Below are 26,737 nucleotides of genomic sequence, written 5' to 3'. Positions count from 1 at the left end.
CCCTTAGGCCTAGAATCCACCGGGCCCTATGGTCCTGGGCAGGCCTTCCAATCCCAGCCCCTTGCATGAAGTAAAAAAGCAAATGTGTTATATCTGAACACTGTCCCTCCCATGGTCCATCCTCTCCTCCTTTATTCACATCCCCACCCCCTTCCCCCTGCTCCCCCCTCCTTCTTATTCCAGATGTCTATACCCCATTGAGTATATTTGCTGTTTCCTCTCCTAGCCATCTCTGATGAGAGCAAAGGTTCCCTCATTCCCCCTTGCCTCCCCCCTTCCATATCATTGCAATAGCTCATTGTAATAAAAAAAATCTTATTATGTGAAATATCTTGGACTATTCGCCCTCTCCTTTTTCTTTCTCCCTTTCCATTTCCCTTTTTTTCCTATTGACTCCATTTTATACCATATTTTATCTTCAAATTCAGCTTTCTCCTGTGCTTCAACTATAAAAGCTCCCTTTACCTGCTCTATTAACTGAGATGGTTCATATGAATATTATCAGTATCATTTTTCTATACATGCAGTTCATTCTCATTAAGTCCCTCATATTTCCCCCCTCTCCTCCAATCTCCATGCTTCACCTGAGTCCTGTATCTGAAGATCAAACCTTCTGTTCAGCTCTGGCCATTCCAACAGGAACATTTGAAATTGCCCTGGTTCATTGAAAGTCCATCTTTTTCCCTGGAAGAGGACATTCAGCCTTGCTGGGTAGTTCATTCTTGGCTGCATTCTAAGCTCTTTTGCCTTCCAGTATATTATATTCCAAGCCCTAGAGTTTCCAATGTAGTTGCTGCTAAGTCCTGTGTGATCCTGACTGCAGCTCCATGATATTTGAACTGTGTCCTTCTGGCTGCTTGTAATATTTTCTCTTTGACTTGGGAGTTCTGGAACTTGACTATAATATTCCTAGGGGTTGGTTTTTTGGGATCTCTTTCTCGGGGGGGATCGGTGGATTCTCTCCATTTCTATTTTGCCCTCTGCTTCTAGAATATCAGGGAAATTTTCCTGTAGTCATTCTTTGAAAATGATGTCAAGGCTCTTTTCCTGATCATGACTTTCAGGTATTCCAATAATTTTCAAATTATCTTTCCTAAGTCTGTTTTCCATATCAGTTGTTTTTTCTTCTAATTTTTCATTTTTTTGGTTTTGAAGTATTGATTCCCGATTTCTTTTAAATTCATCAATCTCCCTGAATTCTATTCTTTGTCTGAAGGATTTATTCTCCTCAGAGTTTTCTTATCTCTTTTTCCATCTGGCCAATTTTGCTTTTTAAAGCATTCTTCTCCTCAATAACTTTTTGAACTGTTTTATCCATTTGACCTAAGCTGTTTTTTAGCATTCTATTTTCTTCAGCATTTTTGGGGGATTTCCTTGACTAAGCTGCTGACTTCATTTTCATGTTTTTCCTGCATCTCTCTCCTTTCTTTTCCCAGTTTTTCTTCCAACTCCCTCATTTGATTTTCAAAGTCTTTTTTGAGCTCTATCATAACCTGAGCCCAATTTCTGTTTTTCTTGGAGTCTTTAGATGCAGGAGCTTGTGCTTCCTCATCTTCAGACTGAGTATTTTGATCCTTCTTGGGCTCATATGCAAAATATTTCTCAATGGTCTTCCTCTTATTTCTTTGCTTGTTCATTTTCCCAGACTAAGCCTGTTTTTTTGGGGGGTGCTTCCTGAGCTTTTGGGACACTCCCACAAGGGTCTCAGTGTGTGAGGTTTTGTCCTCCCTCCTGCTCTGTGAATGGACATAAACGCCCCCCTCTGTCACGGGACCGAGGTGGGGGGCCCTGTTGTTCTATGGGGGGGCCTAGACTGGGATCAGGATCTGAATGTGGTCAGAGCCCCAGTATCCTGTTCCAGGGGCAGAGGACAGAGCTCTGCAGTCTCCCTCTCTTCACTCCCCTCCCTCAGCTCAATGGGCTCATGCCCTGGGGGCTCCTGCTTACCGGCTCTGCCTACTTCTGTTTCCTGGATTTGGGCTGCAGAAAGACCAAGCTGCTGGCTGTGTGCCCTGAGGGCTGGGCTCCACATGCTCGCTCTGGCAGAGGTCCCCCTCTGTTCCCCCACTTTGTGCCAGTGCTCCCTGGGGTGCAGCTCAGGAGACGCCCCCGCTGCTGTGAGCCGCAGCTCCCAGTGCCCTGGGGCTGCCTCCGGGAGTCTGAAGTTCTTTGGCTCTGGCGGGCCACCCCTCTGGCCGGCCACTCCTCCAACCTCGGGGAGCAGAGCCTTTCTGCTCTTTTCCAGGTTACCTTGAGTAGGAGAACTGCCTCACTGGGTCCCTGTTAGAGTCCTTAGTTTATGAGTTTTTATCAGAGAGCTCCTAAGATTCTATCCCTTCTTGTCGCCATCTTGGCTCCGCCCCCCAGTTCATTTTAGATATGAGGAAACTGAGGCAAAGAAATGACTTGCCCAGGCTCATATAGCTAGTAAGTGTTTGAGGTTGGATACGAACTCATGAAGAGACGTCTTCCTGACTCCAGACCCAGTGTTCTCCCTACTGTGCCACTTAGCTGCTCCTGGCTGACACATAGTAGGCACTTAATATATTCTTACTAATTGAGGTATGAGATGATATCATCTTTATTTTTTGTACTATCCTTACTAGTTTGAACATAAGTATTCTGTGAGAAGAATATAAAAATATTGATTTGGATTTAAAGTTATGACTATTAAAATGAGTCAAAAGGAAATATGAAAGTATTTTCAATGGACAGGTAGGGATGGGTAAAGAACTAACAAAAATTGAATCAGAAAAGCCATCTCCTAGGAGGGGGCACTAGAACTATCAAGAAAGGAGGTTAATTTTCTCTCATGAATGCTAGCTGTCAATGAAGGCACTTCCCTTCACAAATTTGTGTGTCATCCTTGTGCAGGGACCATGCTAATCTTCTCTGTATCACTCCAATTTTATTATATGTGCTGCTGAAGTGAGCACAATGAAGGCACTTCCCAATGCAGACCTTCTTCTTCCTGCCTGAAATTTACTAAAAGTAGAAACAACTTTGGAGCAAGCATCAGCTTCCCAGCTGGGGAGGGCAAAAAAGCTCAGTTGGAACATAAATTCTCATATAATCTCAGATGGTACCAAAAAAGTTCTGATTTCCTGGCACAAAGCAGGCCAGAATTATTTTAAGGATTTCCCAGAAGAAATTGACTTTGAAGTCTAGGACAGACTGTGGGAAACTGCTCAATTTTGTGGAATCTCCATTATCAAATAGAAAAATCATCTGTTGGACAAAGTCCTTACTAACCTAGCCCCCTCCTAACTTTCCAGTCTTTTTATATCTTATTCTCCATCATGTACTCTTCCATCCAATGACAATGGCTTCCTAAGTATTTTGTGAACAAGACACTTCATCTCTCAGGTCTTAGCATTTTTCTCTGGTTGTCCCCCATGCTTGGAACAATCTTCATCTTCCAATGTGACAACTGATTTCCATCAACTAAAATCTCATCTTTTAGATAAAGACTTTCCCAACCCCTCAGAGTTCCGGTGTCTTGCTTCTATTAATGATTTCCTACTTGACCTATATAAGGCTTATTTTCACATGTTTGTTTGCCTGTTGTCTTCCTATTAGACTGTAACTTCCTTGAGGTCAGGGAATGTGTCTCTTGTTGTTTCTCCAGTGCTTAACACTCTGGTGTCTATCATATAGTTGGTACTTTTATCAATTTTTATAGACTGACTAGGGGAAGAAAAAAATAAACATAGTGATATTGGTAAGAGGGATGATTTGGGAGTCAGAAGATTTTGGTTCATGAATCAGCTGTGGTACAGACAGATCATTTCTAAGTCTCAGTTTCCACATCTGTAAAATGGGAATAATATTCCTTGCCCTGATTACCTCTCAGGATAGTTCTGAGTCCCAAATTAGGATGAGAGAATGATAAAAAGAGTGTGTAGATGCTGGATGGTGGAGGAAGTGATAATTACTTTCTTGGGTGTTTTGAATGTCTAGTTAGATAATTACAACCCTAAGAGGAACACAGCAGAGAACAACCTTAGGAGGCCAGAAATGGGAAGGGGATGATGTTGGCTATTGTGGGGAGGGTGGGATATGATCCATCTTCCAGCTCTGACTAGTTGGTCCCAAACCCTTGGCCCTCCCTACCATGACCCCCTTCTGTTAAGACTGCTGATGAAGATGGAAGATGATGACTGTTTTAAGTTTTTTTAATTTTTAAATCAGTTGTTTCAGCATCATGTATCTCTAATCACAATCTCTTGTCTTTCTGTCACTCTCTCTGTTTCATTTTTCTTCCAATAGACTTCAAAACCATGATCTGTGACTGGCTTCACCTGGAACTTCCTTCAGTGTCTGGGGCCTCCTTGCCCTGGAGCAGCTAACCATCCCCTACCAACTCAACACTGGTTGGTTCTTGTTCTTTATTACTGAAGAAAAACAAAATGACATCACTATGTTTGAGACAAATTACAGTGTGTCCGACTGTGGTAGATCAGACCAATCAATATGAGCTCGGAATGCTATACCACAGGTTGGGCACAAATAGTCCATGTGAACAGCTGGGATGGGTACTCTAAGCTTTCCTTTGAAGTACTTCAATTCTGCCTTTCTCATAGAGTGCAGCACCTTCACTGAAGAGTGCACAAAATGCTGGGCGATCCTGTGCCAGTGTCTTCCATGTTGTATAATTCTAAAGTTCTTCATTGAGACCCTCAGGGTGTCTCTGTACTGCTTCTTTTGACCCCCTTGTGAGCACTTGCCCTGTGTGAGTTCTCCAAAAAATAGTTTTATTGACAAGCATATATCTGGCATTTTAACAATGCGTTCAGCCCATCATAGTTGCAGTCTCTGAAGGAATGTTGGAATGCTAGGCAGTTTAACTCAAAAAAGGACCTCAGTGTCTTCTCCTGTCAGGTGATCTTCAGAATTTTCCTAAGACAATTTAAATGGAAGCAATTCAATTTCCTGGCATAGCCCTGGTAGACTGTCCTGATTTCACAGACATATAGCAATGAGGTCAACAAAATCGCTCTGTAGATTTTCAGATTGGCAGTCAGTTTAATACCTCTTATTTCCCGTACTTTCTTCTGGAGCCTCCCAAATACTGAGCGAGTTCTGGCAATGCATGTGTCAACTTCATTGTCAATTGTACCTCCTCAGAAAGGACACTGCCAAGGTAAACAAACTTGTTCGGGGTGGCTAGGTGGCGCAGTGGCTAAAGCACCGGCCCTGGAGTCAGGAGTACCTGGGTTCAAATCCGGGCTCAGACACTTAGTAATTACCTAGCTGTGTGGCCTTGGGCAAGCTACTTAAGCCCATTTGCCTTGCAAAAACCTAAAAAAAATTGTCCACAGTACTCAAAACTTCTCCATTTGCTGTAATCAGTGGTGTGGTGCCAGCTGATGGAGTACCTATGTTTTCTTGGTGTTAATTGTTAGATCAAAATTAGTACAAGTAGCAGGGAATTAATTCATACTTTGTTGCTTCTCAGCTTTGGAGACTGTATTGAGTACATAATCATCTGCAAACAGAAGATCATGAACCAACACCCCCTCTACTATATTTTAAATTGAAGAATATGTCATCAGTGCCATAGCTGACCTTGAGGCCATGTTCATCCTCAGTGAAGGTATTTGATTATATGACTGAAAACATTGTGCTAAAAAGCATGGGAGCAAGGACACATCCTTGTTTCACTCTATTGGTGACTAGGAAACTTGAGAGCATTGTTCACTATCCAGAATCCAGGCATGCATGCCATCATGGAACTGGTGTGCAATACTGATGAACTTCTCTGGGCAACCATATTTTGACATAATTTTCCACAAACCCTCATGACTGATGATATCAAAGGCCTGGTAAGATCTACGAATGTTGTAAACAGTCCTCTGTTCTGTTCTTGGCATTTTTCCTGAAGCTGCTGGGTAGCAAACATCATATCAACGGTTCCCTGACCCATTCTGAAGCCTCAATGGCTCTCAGGGAGGTGACCATCTTACAGGTAAAAAATCAACCTATTCAGAAGGACTCTAGAAAGAATCTTACCAGCAATGACTAAAAGAGAAATACACCTGTGATTGTCACAGGGCAATCTATAGAGAAGGACAATGGAAACATACTTGAATACTTGGGGGATAACCTCTTCATACCATATAACCTGGAAAATTTCAGTCAGTTTTCAAATGAGCAATGGACTCTCCACCTTGTAGATCTCAGCAGGAATAGGATAAGCACCAGGTGCTTTGCCACTTGAAAGAACCTAATGATATTTAAAACCTCTTAACACTGAATCCTTCCATTGACCAATATTTTTGTTCCCCTTGATGAATATCTCCTGGAGACTCCATTTTTTGGAGGGGCTAAGGCTGACCTACCTTCATTCTATCCTGACTGTTTCTTATTTCCTCTCAGTTGTGAAACTATGATCCCTTCTCCTTTTCAAATCCCTTTTGTGTGTTTTCTTCCCCTATTAGAATGTAAATTCCATAAAAGATAAATTCTGTCTTAATTTTTGCTTGCATTATATCCCCAGTACACAGGCAGTACCTGGGATGGCATTGTTATTGTTCAGGCGTTTCAGACTTATCTGGCCCTCATTTGGGGCTTTCTTAGCAGAGATACTGGAGTGATTTGCCTCTCCAGCTCATATGACAAATGAGGAAATTGAGGTGAGCAGAGTTGAATGATCTCCCCAGAGTCACATAGTTAATGTGTCTGAGAGTGGATTTGAATTCAGGAAAAATCTTTCTGATTTCAAGCCCAGTACTCTAATCCATTTTGCCAGCTAGCTGCCTTGGCACATAGTAAACTTGAATTCAAATCTAGCATAATGAATCACTGCTAGGAGTTTGGCTGAAAAAGGGAGGAGAGATTTAGGAAAATATATCTTAAAGGAATGCTGGGATTTCTAAGATTGGAGGTGAGTTGGCAATATTTATAAGCAACAGGGAAGGAGCCAGTAGATAAAGAGAGATTGAAGGTGTATAAGAAAGGGTAGGAAGAGAGAGGGGAAGGAGAAAGAGAGGAGAAAGGGAGAAAAGGGAAGGAATGAGAGAGGAAGGAAAGAAAGGAGAGAGGGAGAGGGAGAGAACAAGAGACAGGGAGAAGGGAAAAGGGAGAGAGAGAGGGAGAGAAAGAATATATTTAAAGGGGCAAGCTTCTCAAGAAGATGGGAGGGAAAAGGAATGAAGGTTCAGGTAGAGGCAAGGAGAAGGTATACTTTTCCCTAAGATTCAGGAATAAAGGAGAGCATGCATGAAAATATGGAAAGGTTGAGGGAGGAGTGGGGGAAAAGAGGATACTCACAGTGGGTGGTCTCTATTTTCTCAGTAAAGTGGGAGGCAAATAACATCTGCTGACCTAGAAGGTTTGGGGTGGGAGGTGGGTGTTGAAGAGAGGTTTGCAATGGTTACCTGGAGGAATAGGATAGAAAATCAAACAAGAATGAATGTATGCTACAAAGCAGGGAAAATCAGCTCCTATCTGTCTCTTTCTGTCCATATACATAAAACAGCATTATAGTTCAAGCCTTCAACCCCTCTGACCTAAACTATCCCAATAGCTCTTCACTGATCTCTCTACAAGTCACTTAACCTCTATCAACCTAAATTTTCTTCTCTATAAAATGGGGATAATAACACCACCTACCACATAGAATTATGAGGATCAAATCAAGCACAAAATATAGTGCTTTGTAAATCTTAAAATGCTATACAAATTGACTTGTGAAAATTTTTCTATCATTTAACATACTTTCCCCCTGGATAATCCCCCCTGGCACTCCTTCCACCTAACTAATCCTTCTCAATGTCCTTTGCTGGACCATCATCCAGTTCCTCCATGTTCCCTAGGGTTCTGCCCTAGAATTTGTTCTCTTCTTTTTTTAAAAATTTTAAAATATTTATCATCTTTTGTAAACTTTTGAGTTTTACATTTTTCTAATTTGTTCTCTCCTGTCTTTACTCTCTATACTCTCATCAGGAACTATAGATTCAAGTATCATTCCTCCACAGATGATTTCCAGATCTTTATATCCAGTTCTGATCTCTCTCAAACTCCAATCCTGACATTGGCTGTTGGATATTTCCACCTAAATGGCATCTCAAATTCAACATGTCCAAAACAGTATTAATTATCTTCTCCCTCCTACTGCTCCCTCCTTCAGACTTCCTTATTTCTATTCTGAGTACCACTATCCTCCCAGTCATCCATGTTAGTAAGCTCCTAGTCATTGCTGATTCCTCCCTACCAACTCCATCAGCCAGTCTTGTTGATTCTTCCTCCATAATATCTTTCACATCCATACTTCTTTGTGGGTACATAGGCTATTCTAACAGCCATGACATAAATCATTTCCAAGTAAACTGCCACTTGGGCAATCTCAGGAGCTGGCTTGCCGCCCTGAGAGATAAGGTGTGCCGGAGTCCTTGGGAGCTGGACATTCCACCCCACAGACCAAGGGCACTAGACACAGCTGTGTTTTATCACCTCTTCCCTAACATACCCCCCTTATCCTGTAATGCAAGATGCTGAACATACCCTGCTTGCACCCCCATTCCCTCATTATCCTTTGTTCTACCCCGGAAGACCTAACAGTATATATGTAATAGCTAAGCAGTAATAAAATTGAGCTGGAGGCATAAGGCAGTAGTGGCTTGACTCCTTATTCTCAGCTGCCCTCCAGGGGGGAGGTCGCCACTGTGGGCCCCAAGGTGAAGCAAGCCACAACATTTCTTTCTACTCACATGACCACCACCCTAATTCACATGATCATCATTTCTGTAATATGATTTCTGTAATATAATCATCATTACTGTAATATGATTCTAGTTAGTCTCCTTGTCTCCAGTCTTTCCTAATTTCAATTCGTCAAATAGTTGTTAAAGCAGTCTTGCTAAAGTAGATTCAAAAATCTTGACATGGTCAAAAATCCTCAGTGGCTACTTAATTGCAAATAAGATAAAATTGATCTGGTCTTTAAAGTCCTCTAAAATCTGATTTCCATCTGATTTCCAGTTTCATCCTATACCACCCTTCTATTTTTTTAACTTGATAATATATTATTTTTTCTAATTTCATGTAATTGAACTCTCCAAGACAGTAAACAATCTGATATATTATAGATGGACAATCATGTTAAACATACTTCCACATATTCATGTTTTGAAAGAATAAGCAGAACAAAAGGAAAAACACCATGAGAAAGAAAAAATAAAAAAAAACCAACAAAAATGTGAAAACAATGTTTCAATATGTATTCAGACTCCATAGTTCTTTTTCTGGATATGGTTAGCAATTTCCATCATATATCTTTGGAATTGTCTTGGATCATTATATGGCTAAAAAGAGATAAATCTATCATATCATAATATTACTCTTAATGAATTCTATGTTCCAATCAGAACTGATTTGTAGCTTTCTTAGAATTTAAGATTCTGCCTCTCATGATTGTACATTTAATACACTGTGCTTTTGTATCTGAAATATAATCCCTCTGGAATCCTCTTAGTATCTTTGACTTTCAGATTTATGACTGCTTCTCTCAGACCACAATTTCAGGAAAAGCACCAGACCAGTCTTGCTTTATAATTCAGTCCTAACTCTCTGGCCAGCTTCTCCAAGACCTCATGAAATCATGTTCCCCACTCACACAAACCATGAGTAGTCTGCCATTGTTGCTATGTTCCTATATGGGTGTGTCATTTCCTTCCCCCTCTAGTCCAACTCACCATCCCTGTAATTTTCTGACCCAAAGCACCTTTGTTTTGCCAGTACTCCCCTTTGAATGTTGTGTTTTCCATTAGATGCAAATAAGATAATCTACATAAAGCACTTTACAAACCTTAGGCTGTTAATTTTTAATTATTATCTTTATGATTATGACTAGTTGTTACCTTGAGGACAAAGTATTTATATGCCCAGTACTTAGTATAGTACTAGATACATAGTAGTGCTTAATAAGTGCTTTTTTTCATTGATTGATTCTTTCAAAGCTCAATTCAAGTGCCACTTTCATTATAAAGTCTTCCTTGAACTATTCTCTCCTTAGACATTAATATTATCTTTCTTCTTAATCTTCCTTCTCTTTTTTTATTTATTTGTGTATATGTTGTATCTATTCTTATCCTTCTTCCCATGTAAGCTCTTTGAAATCAGGTACTGCTCTGTGTGTGTGTTTGTGTGTGTGTGTGTGTGTGTGTGTGTGTCTGTGTGTCTGTGTGTCTGTGTGTTTGTCTTCTTAGTCCCTTAGATCAATATGGCTTTACACAGTAGATTTTAATGGGTATTTGTTCAATTGTTGAATTTTTTTTTAAATGTCTATACATCCTTAGACTCTCAACTGCCAGAGGGCAGGTATCCTATCTACACTCCTCTGATTCATGCTGAGCAACTGGCCAGCATAGACAGGTTCTTCAAGATAATCTATGATGATGATGATGACAATGGCAGTAATAATGACAATTATGGGATGTCCTCCCCCCCCCACCCATGATAACTGATCAGGGCCCCTCTCATCAGCAAAAAACCCCAAACCATAAATTAAAACTTCTGGGGCAGGTAGGTAGAGGTAGAGCAGTGGATAGAGCACTGACCCTGGAGTCAGGAGGACCTGAGTTCAAATCTATCTCAGACATTTAATAATTGCCAAGCTGTGTGACTTTGGGTAAGTCACTTAACCCCATTGCCTTAAATAAAATTTAAAACTCTTTAAATATTAATATTAAAGAAAAAATATTCTGAGTTTGCCAATAGTTCCTAAGTACTTCAAACATTGGAACTTGGAGATATTTATGTGGTCCATGAAACCATGGACCTTTTTCTCACTAATGTCAATAGTTATAGAAACTGTCAGCAGCAAATTATTCAGCTACAATATATTATTGTTGTTCATTCATTTTAATTGTGTTTGACTCTTTGTGGCCCTATCTGGGTTTTCTTAGCAAAGATCCTAGAGTAGTTTGCCATTTCCTTCTCCATTTCATTTTATAGATGAAGAAATGGAGGCAAATAGGGTTAAGTGACTTTCTCAGTCCCACAGTTAGTGAATGTCTGAGCCAAATTGGAACTCAGATCTTCTGAGTCCAGATTTTGTACTCTACCCAACTGCCTAGAATACCATAATATACCAAATAATTAAAATTAAGTGGTTGATCTAATGCTGATTGATGGCTTAGCTAGCCAGTGAGAGATGTTGTTTGTCCTTCATTCTTGAAGAGGATCATGACATCAGGGATGTGATAACATGCAAGTGAATTGGATTTAAATGAGGAAGGACTGTGTAATGTCAATAACCTCACTTTCTCCTCTAGAGCATCTGAGTCCATTGCCAGATATGAATCAGGATATGTGGACATAGCTCTGGTTACAATGGAAGACCCTGGCCTTTTTTAAACTGGGACCTTTAACAGCTCTCAGTTTGATTGAGGCCTGTAAGAATAATGTAAATCCCACCCCTCTTCTTCTATTTCACTGCAGGAATTGATCATAAGTAGCAGGTTGAGTGTCCAGAAATGCCAGAATAACAGAGCATCTTAATTTAATTTTCAGATTGCTCCTTAATAGGACCCTAATGGTACAGGGAGGTGAGGAGAATGGACAAAATGTGAGGAAGGAGTTACTATCCCAAACAAAGCAGTGTCCTCAAGGGTCCCAGTTTGGTTACCAAAATCATAGATTAAGAGGTGGACAACACCTCAGAGACCATATAATCTTACTCTCATATGGTTCATCCTCAGCCAACCTACAGAGAAAGTACCTGGAGAGAACTGGGATCCAGGTATCTGCCCTGTTTTTAGGAATTGCATTTTATCCCCTGAATTTACTGGGCCCGGGAGCTTCTGTCCTTGAATTTGAACTTAAATAGGGTAATGGGCTTCAGAGGCAGGAAGTCAAGTTACCAAGAGGAGGAAGCTCTTGAAAGTAAGATAAGTGAGGGAGAGACCATGGAGAGCAACCAAAGACTCAAGCCAGTGGGAGCACTTGTATTGATTCCTGTCCTAGGTGAAATACTGGAAAGAGAGATAGTGACACATTCTCCCACTTCATCCATTTCATTCTTTTTTTTTTCCCAGAGAGATAAACTGAATGTATTATGAATTATTATTCATTTTATAATCCTTCATTTCCATTGTGTTCAGGAAATATTCATTAGTCTTTGTTCTGAATATGGATTTTCACTTCTTCACTGTCAAGTGCCATGAAACTATTGATCAACATAAAACCAAATTATGGGAGGGTGAGGGGAGGTTTTAGATATGCTTTTTTTTTCAGTTTTTGCAAGGCAATGGGGGTTAAGTGGCTTGCCCAAGTCCACACGGCTAGGTCATTATTAAGTATCTGAGGCTGGATTTGAACTCAGGTACTCCTGACTCCAAGGCCAGTTCTCTATCCACTGCACCACCTAGCCACCCCTAGATATGTTTTTTAATAGAAATGACAGTATCTTATACTGTGTAAATGAGAGGTTGTCAGGTGGGGCAAGGGTGGTATAAAAATAGTCAAGTCTATGTACCATCTCACCCATAATAAATCATCCAAATGGCACAAAGATGGAATTAGGAAATCCAGGTCATAAATATGAGTCTCTGAAATAGAAACATATACTATGCTGAGAAATATAACAATAAGGGACTGCAGAAGATGCAAGCTAACAGTGTCAAAACCATTAGGACTTGAGCAGGGACCATCTATGCCTATAGTCAAGTCAGCTCACATGGACTAGTCACAAAGAAAGATGAAAAGAATCCCTGCTCTCCAGTAACTCAAGGGATTTCTAACAGGGGAGACAGCATGCAATAGCCACATACTAAGAAGATAAACACAGGATATATATCATCTCAGAGGGAAAGCCCTGTGATGGGGGGAATCGGGGAAGGCTCCTTGCAGAAGCCTGGGTTTTAATTGGGACTTGAAAGAAACCAGGGAAGCCCAGAGACAAAGATGAGTAGGGAGGGAATTCCAGGTCCAAGGAACAACTGGTAAAAGTTCATGGACCCAGGAGATGTAATGCTTTGTTCAAAGCATAGCCAGAGAAGGCAGAGTCACTGGATCAAAGAGTAGGTGCAGAAGAATAAGGTGTAATAAGACTAGAAAGATAGGTGACTTGTCATTTTCTTCTCCAACTCATTTGAAAATGAGGAAACTGAGACAAACAGGATTAAGTGATTTGTCCAAGGTCACATAGTTCAGTGTTTGTGGCTGAATTTGAGCTCAGGTCTTCCTGACTCAGAACGTTATTGGCTGGAATGATAGGCTTAGACCTACATTTTAGGAAGATCAAATCAAAAGTTATGCATTTTTTAAAGGAGATTTATTTATTTATTTTGAATTTTACAGTCCCCCCCCCCAATCTTGCTTCCCCCCCAAAGAAGGCAGTTTGTTAAGTCTTTACATTGTTTCCACAGTATACCTTGGTCTAAGTTGAATGTGATGAGAGAGAAATCATATCCTTAAGAAAAAAAATTAAGTATAAGAGATAGAAAAATTACATAAGATAATGCTGTTTTTTAATTAAAGGTAGAAGTATAATAAGAAGCAAAGGTGATATAAAGCAAAAGCTATCAATAAAAATAAAGATAAAATATTAAGAATAAAGATAAACTATTTATTAAAAGTTAAAGATAAAATCTAAGTTGATTGATGAAAACAAACCCCAAAAGTCTTTCCTGTTTTGTGCCATATCTCTACAGGGAAAGGGGAGACAGAGGTGGGAGGGAGTTGGTCCTGGTTTTTCCTCTAGTTTCTTTGGGGTTAAATTTCCTTGTAACTTAACCACAACACCCTTTGTATCTAGAATCATATCAACAGATTTATAGGATCTCAGAATTTAGAGCTAAAAATCAACTAAAAGTTGGATCATCCAACTCCCTCAATTTATGGATGACAAAGCAGAGACCCCTTGAGGAGAAGGGAATTTTCCAAGATCACAGGAAAGGAGATTTGGAATTTGTTTTTGTTTTGTTCTTGTTTTTTTGGTTTTTGCAAGGCAGTGAGATTAAGTGATTTACCCGAGGCCACAACTGTCTGAGGCTGGATTTGAACTCAGGTACTCCTGATTCCAAGGCCAGTGCTCTATCCACTGCGCCACCTAGCTGCCCCAGGACTTAGAATTTGAACCCAGATTTTCTCTAAATCCAGAGTGATTTTAATTAAAAATACTGCCTCCTACCGTTCCCTTGCTAGCTATCTACTCACTAAAGATAGCTCTTAGCTAGTCTCTATTGAGTTAAAACCCCAGTCTTGCAAGCTGTCTAGTGCAAGGCTAATAACAATAGTAAAATCTCATTCCTATACCTGACAACCAGAGTATAACTGACAATACAGAATAAAGGAATTCTCTCATTTGGGAGTGAGGTAACTGCTTAACTGAGAGACAGAGAGATAAGAGACAGAGACAAAGAAACAGAGAGAGAGAGAGAGAGAGAGACAGAGAGGGGATTATATCTCATGCAAGGGTAAGTTCCTCATAGTCTCTAGTATAACAAGCTGGAAGTAGAGACATAATGACAGAGACTGTCTCTTCCTCTCATAACTTTCCAGATTCTTTTTCTTCAACAACCACTGGAAGCCAGAAGCACCTACAGCCTAGAGAAGGCTCCAAGAGACTCAAAGCTTGAAGAAGATGATTAAAGAGAGTAGACTATCCATGCTTCTGTTTCAATGCTTGGCCTCTTCTTTGCCTGGCCTTCTGGTCCTGGCTATCTTCAGTGTGATCATTTTTTCATAGCTAAGTTTTGGTCATAGTACCTGATACGAAAAACTGGTACTTTGGGGTGGGGGACATTTATTTAAGTCACTCAAGATGTTTTGACTGCTTGATGTTAAAAAAAAGCATCCTGATCACTTGCACGTGTCATGCCTTTGAATCTACTTTTTTGCTTGTTGACTGATGAAGTTCTCCAGGTTCAAGCTCTTTTCTTCATCTCCACCACAAGATAGTCAAAGTCGATAAAAACATATTAATGATATTGTCATCAGTATATTAAAGACACCAGGACAGGAAGAGGAAATAGATGAGGAGTTTGTTAACATGTCTAGCATAACATAGGGAACTTCAATTAACCAGACATTTGCTCTTTGCCAAAATCAAAATGGTTAATAGTTTCTTGGGGCAGCTAGGTGGCAGAAAGGATAGAGTGCCAAGTCTGGAGTCAGGAAGACTCATCTTCCTGAGTTCAAATCTAGCCTCAGACTTTATTAGCATAGTGAATGTTGTAAAGTCATATCACCCTGTCTGTCTCAGTTTCCTTATTTATAAAATGAACAAGAGAAAGAAATGGCAAACCACTCCAGTATCTTTGTCAAGAAAACACCAAATGGGGTCATAAAAAGTCAGAAGTGACTAACAATGAATGAACAACAATGTTTTTTTTTGACTTGCCTTAATGAAAATTTCCTTCTTCAAAAGGTAGGAAAAATATTATATATATATATATCTGATCTCACCAGTGAGGAAAAACTAGTTGCTGGAGTAGAAATGATGGGAAAGTTGGGAGAAGGACCAGGAGTGGCTACTCCTTAAAACTACAATAGAAGAGAGAAAAACCAGACAGTCTAACATGCCAATTCCTCTCATGCCTTTTCAGTCTTTTCCTTTTGCTCCCTGATACACCTTTATCTTCCCTCTTAGAGTTAGAAGCCAGAAAAATCTGGATTTTGTGAGAATAGTAAATCAATTAGTTGTCAACATCTATTAGTACAGGTACTATGCTAAGATCTAGAGATATAAAGCAAAAGACAGTTCTTATTTTCAAGGTGCTTTTACATCTAATAATTTCAGACAATATGAAAGCAACTATGCACAAACAAGATGGATACAGGATAAATTGGAAATAATGAACAGAGGGAAGGCACTAACCATAAGGAGGATTGGGAAAGGTTTCTTGTAGAAGGTTGGATTTTAGCTGGACTTTGAAGGAAACCAGGGAAGTAAAGAGGAAGCAATGAGGAGAGAGAGTGTTACAGACATGAGAAATAGCCAACGAAAATTCCCAGAGATGGGAGTGTATTATTTGAGGAACAATAAGGAGGTCATTATCACTGGATCACAGAGTACATGGTAGGGAATAAAATGTAAGAAGATTGAAAAGGTTAGTGAAAGGGCCAAGTTATAAAGGGTTTTTAAAAATTAATAGTAATTCATTTTTTTTCAGTTGTGGTACTACAGTTTTTGGTGGGGTTTTTTTTTTTTACAATTTTTTCAATTACATGCAAAGATAGTTTTCAACATTTATTATCTGTAAAATTTTAAGTTCCAAATTTTTCTCCCTTCCTCCCATCCCTCCCCAGTCAATTGTACATGTACAATTGTCAAACATATCTCCATATTAGCTACATCATTCATTTTTTGAAATATTTTGTGTTCCAAAATTTTTCTCTCTTCTTCCCTACCCTCACTCCTCTTCCTAAGATAGCAAACAATGTGATATAAACATGTGCAATCGTGTAAAGCATATTTATGAAACTAAAGGTGGTTAGATTACTCAGTGAATAGAGTGCTCAGTGTGGAATCAGGAAGACCTGAGTTTAAATTTGATCTCAGACACTCAATATCTGTGAGGTCCTGGGCAAATCACTTAACCTCTGTTTGCCTTAATCCATTGGAGAAGGAAATGATGAACCACTCCAGTATCTTTGCAAAGAAAACCCCATATATCATCAGGAAGAATTGGACATAACTGAACAACAACAACAAAAGCCAAATAGGATTTTTATTTTGATCCTAGAAGAGAGAGCGCCACAGGAATTTATTAAATAAGGTAGTAATGTGTAGGACTTATGTATGAAGGAGATTAATTTGACAATTGGGTGAAGAGTGAACTGAAGTGGAGAAAGACTTGAGGCAGAGAGGCCAGTCATCAGTCTACTGCAATAATTCAGGAGTGGCACTCTGATCCAAAGAAGTGGCAATGTCAGAGCAGAGGTCATGGTAATAGATTGGATAGGGGGAGTGAAAGAATGAGGAGGCCAAGATGAAGCCCAGGTTGCAAGCCAGGGGAAACCAGTGGCACTTCAGGTAGTAACAGGGATGTTCAGAAGAGGGGAGATCTTAGGGGTAATGGTAATTAGTATGGGTCTATGAGACATCCAGATTGAGATGTCTACTAGACAATTGGAGATATAAGACGGAAAGTCAGGAAAAAAAAGGTTTAAGCTAGATAAGTATATTTGAGAGCCATCTACACAAAGACAATAATGAAATTGTCAAGTGAAATAGTAAAGAGGAAGATGAGGGGTCCAGACAGAATCTTAGTGAACACAACCTGGATGAAGATTCAGAAAAGAGATGGCAAAGGAGCAGTCAAGTAGTTAGAAAGAGAACCAGGAAAGAATAATGGCACAAAAACATAGAGAAGAGAATGTCTGGGAGAAAAGGGTGATCAATAGTGTCAAAGGTTGCAGAAAAGTTGAACTTCTCTGCTTTCTCTGCCAAAGACAATGCTTTTTGGACAGGAAAGGATCAAAGAAGATGCTGTGCTCTATGAGCAAAGCAGAATTGCAGGAGCTCAAAAGAAACATGAGATGTGAAAGTTTAGAGTTGTTTCTACTCCAAATTTTCATTTGTGCCTGACCTGTGATAGAGCCTTCTGAGATCATATTACTCTGATCAGTCACAGTCAAGACACACTGTACCTTGATCCCAATACAGTGATATAATTTTAGTCCTCTTTGAAAGACATGAAGGAAAACAATCAATCAACCGGGACTACTCTTTAGGACTGGATGATCTCTAAATCCCTTCCATCCACAATTCTAGTATGCTCTGATGTTTTAATGTACTTCAAAATGTAAAACATGGGCAACTGTTTGCACTTTCCAGTTTGTTACATTGCTAAAGTAACCCATTGTGATCAGACCAATGAACTATACTCTAGAGCTACACCTCTATTCATGGTGGCAGCAAGGCTCTGACAGTTATTCCAACCAAAGGGGTTGAAGAGGAAGAGGTGAAAGGCTACTCCCTTTAGCCCTCCTCATGGTAGCTCAATTAGCAGAGTCTCCCAAGTCTCAGCATCTCTACTGGTATTAAGATATCGATGAATGGCCCTCAGTTGGACCCAAAACTATCTCTGTATATCCTGGGGTCCATTACTACTCTAATAGAGAACCAGCCTGGAGTCAGGAGGACTTGAGTTCAAATGTGACTTCAGACATATGACACGGTGTAACCTTGGGCAAGTCACTTAACCCTGATTTCTTCAAATCCATGGTCATGTTCAGTCATCCTGATTCATATCCAGCCATTGACCCAGATGGCTTTAGAGGAGAAAGGAGACTTAGCACAGCACCACCTTACTCATCCAATTCACCTGCATGTCCATGGCATCACCTTCCTGATGTCATGGTCTTTTTCAAGAATGAAGGACAACATCAACATTACTACTCACCAGTGTAAATTAATCATCATGATACCATCATGTAAAGCATCAGATATAAAACATTTACTTAATAAGACAAAATAAGTACTAAAGTATTTACTCATCCAAAGGCTAAAGCAGGAATAATCACAGTTGTGTAACTTCACAGTTACTTAATAGAAGACAAAAGCAGGAATAATCATAATATTTACTCAACAGAAGAGCAGAACAGGAATAAAGGAGGGGAATGTGCTGAAATAAGCTCCAACCAGCTTGCTAGAAAGATTGCGAAAATTTCAGTGTATTTACATTTCAGAAATTGGCTAGGGTTTGATTGGTTGTTTTGTTGGTTGTCTAGACTTAAGAAAGTGTTAATAATACAGATTAAAATTAAAAATGTATATGCTTATTTTTTTTTCCTCTAGAGCAATTTACCAATGTACTTCAGGATAACTCTATAACTTTGCTTCAACTCTGCAGGTGTGCAGAAATCTCAGGGAGCAAAGCCATCCTCAGCCTAGAGGCTGGGTAACTTGCAGGCTAATTATAACAATAGCAATAATGAAAATAATCACAACAGCTGGCATTTATGTAAAAAGTGCTTTATATCCATTATCTTATCTGAACTTCACAAATCCCCCTCCACCCCAGGAGAATAAACAATTCATTTATAAACTTTGGTCATTAACTCCCACCAATGCACAAAGTAACTGTTATTACTTTGCACAAACTTAGCCGGGAGGTAACATTGATTGGAAAACAATGTATCTGGGACAACTTTGGACTGGGGTCCTTGATGTTTTTGATTTCTTCAGAATCAGAGCAGCTAACTGTTCTCCTTCCAGTCTTTATGGTTTTCCTCTTGGGAAAACTTGCTCCTATCCTATTTTCAAGCTTATGAAGTAGTGTCAAAAACTCTTCTTTTATAGCCACATTCAACAAGTTGCTGAGAAAAGTGTTACGTTAGTTTAGTGACAAGCAATGTTTTTTAGCTGGAGAACTGTCAAGCTGCATAGATCTGAAATAGCAGTTAGACTTCCTCAAAGTAAATCCAAGGCTCTTCCCACAGCAAAGCACTGCCCCAGGTAAAACAGATGCCAAGTTGGCTCTTCCCAATCCCCCGACACTCCTCTTTCCTCTCACATCATATAGGAAAGTAGAGGGCAATACAGGCACCCCTGAAAGGTATCTCCTTTCCTGGACTGAAGTTGACACTAGAGTAATGAACCCAAGTAGCTCTTCACTCAGTAATAAACTCTTCATTCCTCCTGTGCTCTGAAGTCCTCAAATCTTTTTCTATTATTTTTACTTCCACTCTTGCTGGTTTACTAGCAACCCCCAATGACTCAAGTCAAAGACCTGGTGGTCAATGTCTTATCTTTATTGTGTGAAATAAACTATAGAAACCTCTTTGTATGAGACATGGATAGTTCATATATAGTGCAGTAGTAATCTTCTCATAGTCCCCAATTATTTGATTTATTGTTTTGACAGTTATGAATTTTAAAACTCTAAAATGTAGATGCGGTGTGGCACCCTAATGTCCTGAGCTATTCTTACTTTAGTCATAGCTATGCCCTCAAACAAGTCTTCTCAGTACATTCATTTGAGGGAACATTCTCTATCCAATCCTCAGAGGAATCTGTCTTTTTCCTCTACATTTTTTTTCTTGAGATTATTTCTTCACAAGTTAGTTTTTACCATTTTTTCCTTAAATAAATGGTCCCCCCCTTCAACAAAAAACTATTTACACACAAAAGGGGCAATAGGCCAATGTGGTGAATTCCTTAATTTGTACAGGTTTTGTTATTGTTCAGTTGTTTCAGTCAACGGTTTTGACTCCATTTGGGGTTTTCTTGGCAGAGATACTGGAGATGTTTATCATTTCCTTCTCCAGCTTATTTGACAGAAACAGAGGCAACCAGATAGAATGACTTGCCCAGGATCCTATAGCTAGTAAGTGTCTGAGGCCAGATTTGAACTTCGGAAGATAATTCCTGGTACTCAATCCATTTTGCCACCCAGCAAAGCCAAGACAGCAATGATTTTTGACAACCTGTAGCTGTATTCAGATGTCCCAGAAAAAAATACTGGGCAGACTCTATTCCAGGGCTAAGGGGGAAAAAGCTTCTTGTTGCTATTGACCAGTTGTGAAGTCTTGTCTCTTATTCTGGGAATTACTACAGTTAAATTAAGATAGAGACATGGTAGTTGGCAAGAAATTTTTGATGCTTTACACTCTTTGTGGATGAGTCCTGGCTCTGGTCCTAGGCATAGTCCAGCTATGGATTACTTGAGTTATTTCCCCTCCAGCTTGAATTCCACACAGAATATTCTCTAAAACTGTAATCATAGGGATCATTTGAGGGTTATGGAGTAGAGACAAGAGCAAATGTTCCCCCTCTCTGACTCCCAAGTGCTTACTTTGCCTGAGAGCTGTGATGTTCTCGGTCAAGTTATTTGACTTTTCTGGGCTTCAGTTTCCTGCAGAGTATGGATTTGGAGTCCTAACTTTGAAGTCAAGACCTGAGTTTGAATCCTTACTCTGCTACTCACATATTACCCATATGAGCTTGGGAAGTTATTTTAAATGAATTTCAGTTTCCTCCTCAGTTAAATGAAAAGGTTGGACTAAATAATGAGCCTGTGATATTTCCTCTCATCCTCTACACAAATGCCCCACTGTCACCTGCCATTTAATATGTTTCAAGGAACATCATCCTCTTACCTTCCCAAACCAGTTTCCCTTCCTAATTTTCCCATTTCTGTCAAGGGCACCACCCTTCTCTGGCCTTTAGGTTCCAAAATACAAAATCATCTCTGACTCATCTCTTTCCTTTGTCCTCTAGAACCAATCAGACACCAAAACCATTGAGCCTTCAAAATAATTACTCTTGTTCTCATCTATCCTTCCCCCCCCTTCTTTGCCATCTTGATCCTGATCCTTATTACCTCATGTTATTACCTGAATGTTGTAATATTCTTCTCAATAAATTTGTTGATGTTTCTTGCTTCTTTTTAATGCCAATCCATCCTGTATACACAAATGACCATCATTGCATACTGTTACATGAACTTTCATCTTAGCAGCTTATTGAAAGCCTGTCATTTAAGGCAGTGTGATGTGATGGAAAGAGCACTGCATTTGGAATCAGAAAGTTGATTTGTCACTTTCGACTATTGTGACTTTGGGCATTTAACCTCATTGGACCTCAGTTTCCTCAACCGTCAAATCTATAAGCCTAGATAATCTCTAAGGCCATTACAGATCTAAATGCTCAAAGGATTATTCTGAATCTATCCAGTTGTAGTTCTCACCATCCCCAAAGGTAGGACCTTCTGCTCCAGTCTTATCAGTGTGTCCTTCTTTGCTCCTGTTGTTCCTCTAACCTAAAATGCCCCCTCCACCTCCTCATTGGTAGTTCAATTCAGTTCTCATTTATTAAGTACCTAGTGTGACCAGGAGGATGCCATAAGTACTAGGGCTAGGGGAGATACAACATCTACATTTTCTAAGGCATAGTCTTCCACATCGATGCCACTCAGATATTCTATAAGGTACAGTGACTCCTTAGTAAACTGAGGTTCAAAAATAAAATCTATTGTTTAGCATTTAAATAACCTGACTTCTTCCTACTTTTCTAGTTTTCTTACACTTTACTTACCCATACACCTATTATCATTGATCAAAAATAATATTCCATCTCTGTACTCTTTTCACTAATTATCCCCCATGCCTAGATGCTCCTCCTCCTCTTCTCTTCCTCTCAGTTTTTCTGCCTTTCCCCATTAGATTGTGAGTTCTTTGAGTACAGCTCTTTCTTTATATCCCCATCACTTGACATAGTACATAATACACAGTAAGCACTTAATAAGGGCTTATTGGCTCTAAATACTCTCCAGCCATCAAGGCTCCAATCAAGTTCCCCCTTCTCTATGAAGTATTTTCTGATTATTCTAGCCCACACAAACCATAACACTTCACAGAGTTCTTCCAGCATGTAAGGGGTCAGGGGTGGCTAGGTGGAGCTGTGGATGGAGCACCGGCCCTGGAGTCAGGAATACCTGAGTTTAAATATGACCTCAGACACTTACTAATTACCTAGCTGTGTGGCCTTCGGCAAGCCACTTAACCCCATTTGCCTTGCAAAATCCTAAAAAACAAAAAACAAACAAACAAAAAAACACAGCATGTAGGGGGTTGTATCAAATAGTTTACTATGTAATTACCCACATTCCTGTTTTGTTCTGATTGCTTTGTGAGTGTACACTTACCCAGACCCTAAGTTATTTGATTTATGGTCTGGATATTTCTTTCTTGTTACTTCAAAGAGCTTGGCACAGTTCTGGGCATCATATATCATCAATATATACTCTACTCATCATACTTCTCAGGATCAAGGTTCAAAATATTCTTCCTTTCAAGTTCAGACAGAAATAGCAAGAAAGAGCTAGAAAGGATCTTAGTGGTCATCTACTTCAAGCTTTCATTTTTCCAAAATAAGTTTTATTTTTATTATGTGTTTCAAGGGTTTATCATAAATTTCTGAATATCTCTTCCCTTGCCTTCTGGAATGAACCCTTCTTGGAACAAGGAAAAACAGTGAATGAAAAATATCTAAATGTGTGTAACATTGTACCCTAGAAATCTTCTCCATTACCTTTGCCAAGAAGGGAGGAGTGTTTCATTATCTCCAATCTCTTTATTTTATATTTAAATCAAATTTTGCATTTAAATTAACCAAAGTCTGTCTTCTTTCCCTCTGATATTCCATGTCTCCAATTGAAAAAGGAAAAAAAACGAAAAGAAAATTTTTGTAACATAAATCTAGTCTAACAAAACAAAATTTCATGCATTGGCTTTGTTCTCAAAATATATCTTTCTGTACTCTGAATCCAATCTCTTTTAGGGAGTTATTTCCATCAGTCCTCTGGAGTCATGATTGGTCATTGCCATTGATCAGTTTTCAAGTTTTCAATGTTGTTTGATTTCACATTTTTTTATTGTACAAATTGTTCTTGTTCTGCTCACTTCTCTCGTCCTCCATTCATACAGGCCTTCCCAGGTTTCTTTAAAACCATTCCCTTTATTTCTTACAGTGCAATGATATACCATTACATTTATATGCTGTAACTTATTCAGTCATTTCCCCAATTGATAGACATGCCCTTCAGTTTCCAGTTCTTTGCTGAAAAAAAGAGCAGATATAAATATTTCTTGCATATATGAATCCTTTTTTCCTTAGTTTCTTTGAGGTATAAGACTTCTTTTTGGTATCACTAGACCAAAGGGCAGGCACAGTTCAGGGACTTTGAGGGCACAGTTAGAAATTGCTTAATAGGGGCAGCTAGGTGGCACAGTGGATAGAGCACGGGCCCTGGAGTCAGGAGTACCTGAGTTGAAATCTGGCCTCAGACACTTAATAATTACCTAGCTGTGTGGCCTTGGGCAAACCACTTAACTCCATTGCCTTGCAAAAAAAAAAAAAAACCTAAAAAGAAATTGCTTAATATCATGGTTGGACCAGTTCACAGCCCCACCAATAATGTACTAATTGATGTATCTATTTTCCCTTAGCCTTATTAGCATACTTTATTTCTTTTAAAAAAAATCAATTTTACCAGTGTGATGGATGGGTACATAACCTGCTAATTTTAAAGGGAAGGAAACTGATGTCCATTAGAGATTGTGACTTATCCATGTAATAAGTGGTTGAGCTAGGATTGGGGAATGACTGAAAAAGTAGGTATGATTTAAATTGGATGAGTTTTAAGTCCCCTTCCACTTATAAGTATGTGTGTGTGTGGCGGGGTACTCTGAGGTTAAATACTTCAGTAACTCCCTCTTTCCAAGTGAATGGAGTTCATACTCATTCTGGCATTCAAGGCCCTCCATATCCTTTTTATTGGTCAGTAGGAAGGTAACTAGGCTTGTAGATTCATTTGGTGTAAAGGACTCCTAGGGAGGAACCTTCCCTTCCCAGTGCAGAATAGCACCTCTTCTTCAAATTATAGTCTTAGAGAGTCACCTACAGCATCAAGAAGTAAATGGACTTGCCCAGGATTACATGGTTAGTATGAGTCAGGGCTTGCACTCAAGATTTTCCTCCTTTTGAATCTGGCTGTCTAACCTTTCCTGCACTCTACTTCTCATCACATTATCTTTCCCCATTTTACCTCATACCACTTGCTTTCATATACTGCAATATCTAGGTAAAAGCTTTATCTCTCTGGTCTTTTAGTACTTTTAAGCTGTTCTTTATTATGTCTAGAATGTTTACCCTCCCACTTTTATATATGAGGTTATGTGTCATTAACAGTTATTATCTTTTGCAAGCACTTTGAATTTTTTCTCAATTATGTATAAATTAAAATTTTTAATGTTTTTTTTAAAAATTTTGAATTTCATATTTTCTCCCACCTCATGAAAGTAAGCAATTTGACATAGATTAGACATATGCAGTCATGCAAAACATTTTTGCATCAGCCAAGTTGCAAGAGAAAACACAGAACAAAAGAAATAAAAATTAAAAAAAGAATAGTAAAGAAAGTTAAAAAAAAAGCTTTAATCTGCATCCAGACTTTATCAGTTCTTTCACTGGAGGTACTGGCATTTTTCATCATAAGCCCTTTGGAATTGTCTTGAATTAATTGTATTAATCAAAATATCCAGTCCTTTACAATTTATCCCTCTTATTTTTTCATCTGTTAATTTCCTATTCAGTCTTTAAAGTCCAACTCAAATGCTACTTCCTCCAGTAAGGCTTGTCTGCACCTCCATTAAAGCTGATACCAACTTTTACCTCCATTCTCACTGGATGATTAGCTTGCCATTATGTTTAATTATTGCTAATTTTGTGGGGGGTATTATTCTCCTGTTATGCTGAAGAGGCATCATGGCATGGTGGACATAGATCTAGTCTCAAAATCATGAAGAACTGGGGTCTAGTCATGCCTCTGGACAAGTTACTTCTTGGACCACATGCCTGTAAAAGTAGGATATTGTAGTACAACTTTGTAGGAGTGTCACAAGACTCAAATGAAATGTATAAACTGCTTTATGAAAATTTTATGTTATTTTAAAATTTTATTGATTTGGGGCAGCTAGGTGGTGCAGTGGATAGAGCACCAGGCCTGGAGTCAGGAGTACCTGAGTTCAAATCGCGCCTCAGACACTTAATAATTACCTAACTGTGTGGCCTTGGGCAAGCCACTTAACCCCATTTGCCTTGCAAAAACCTAACAAAAAAAATTTTATTGATTTTTTTGACATTATATGAATTCCATTTACAAACATATGCCCCTTCCTTCCTATCCCCAAAAGGCCATCTCTTTTAACAAAGAATAAGAAAGAGAAATCAGTTCAGCAAAACTAACCAATACATCAATGAAGTATGATCGTATGTGTAACATTCCATACCCATAGTACCTCACTGCTTTTGCAAATCTTAAAGTACTATACAAAAGTCAGCTATTTTTACTTTATAATTTTGGGTAATTGACTTCCTTTCTCTAGGTCAAAGGTCCCTCATTTATAAAATGAGAGAGGATGATTCAGATGATCATCCAGCTGTAACCATCTATGAATGTAGGACCTCCCCAAAGTAAAAGATATAACACTAGGTCTGCTCAGCTATAAAATATGCTGGGCAGCCTCTTGTGTAGGTGGCCACCTAGTCACTAGAAAAGTCCCCTTCCCCTATTCAGCCATGAAACTGCTTGGATTTCTTAGGTTTTTAGAGTCATTCCTTGAACTAAACATTGTCATTATTGTCATAATTCAGTAATAGTTTAAAAAATCCATTGAAAAGGCAGTTTGATGTGGTAGAAATAATATTGTCCATCAAAGGACCCCATCTTAGATTACACATCAGCTAATTAACTGTGTGATTTTAGGCAGATTACTGTCCTCTATCTCAGTCTCTTCATCTGTGAATTGAAGGTCAAACTGCCATGTTTGATCTCTGTAAAAACTCTGATGTTCTATGAGCTTGCTGGTTAGCAAAAGATACCTTTCAGTACAGAGGAAGGAGGCAGTTAAAATGATAGGGAGGGGGAAGAGAACAGTTGTAGAGAAATCTGAAGTCTAGGCTTCTAGATAGAAATCTGGTTCTAGTAGGCCTCCAGAAATCATTATACAGTAGAAAAGCCAACTATAACTTGTAGAAAGCTTCATAAATTCCTATGGGACCCCAAATGGGAGGGGGATAGGGAGAAAATAATTAAGGCACTTGAGGGCAGTTGAAGACAAATCTATTTTACAGTTGTGCCTTTGTCAGTCTTAAAAAAATATACCTCTAATAATCTCTGATTAAAACCAAGGTGGCTGTAGAGAAGAACTAATAAAAAGGTAGACAAATATGGCTGATAAAAATAAATTTTTTTTAAGCCTGGAGAGGGTAAGGTGGGGAGGG

At 39.1% G+C, this 26,737-nt stretch overlaps 1 protein-coding gene and 1 non-coding gene across 2 annotated transcripts in view; one reads left to right on the top strand and one right to left on the bottom strand.

The window, feature by feature from the left end:
• The window catches only part of BRPF3 (bromodomain and PHD finger containing 3), a 91,692-nt gene extending 64,962 nt beyond the window's left edge, over nt 1-26,730 (top strand). The window contains exons 14-15 of the transcript XR_012478460.1: nt 4,270-4,373; nt 5,459-26,730. The gene's annotated coding sequence lies outside the window, so the exon portion shown is untranslated. The remainder of the gene's footprint in view (nt 1-4,269; nt 4,374-5,458) is intronic.
• On the bottom strand, nt 2,830-2,936 carry LOC141490384 (U6 spliceosomal RNA). Its single transcript, XR_012469210.1, has one exon. It is a non-coding gene; the product is annotated as a U6 spliceosomal RNA (small nuclear RNA).
• Nucleotides 26,731-26,737: the final 7 nt, after the last annotated feature.

This window comes from Macrotis lagotis, chromosome 5, assembly GCF_037893015.1.
Source record: "Macrotis lagotis isolate mMagLag1 chromosome 5, bilby.v1.9.chrom.fasta, whole genome shotgun sequence".
Taxonomy (NCBI): Eukaryota; Metazoa; Chordata; class Mammalia; order Peramelemorphia; family Peramelidae; genus Macrotis; species Macrotis lagotis.
The sequence above is the reverse complement of the archived record's forward strand: the minus strand, read 5'-3'. Positions and strand labels throughout refer to the sequence as shown.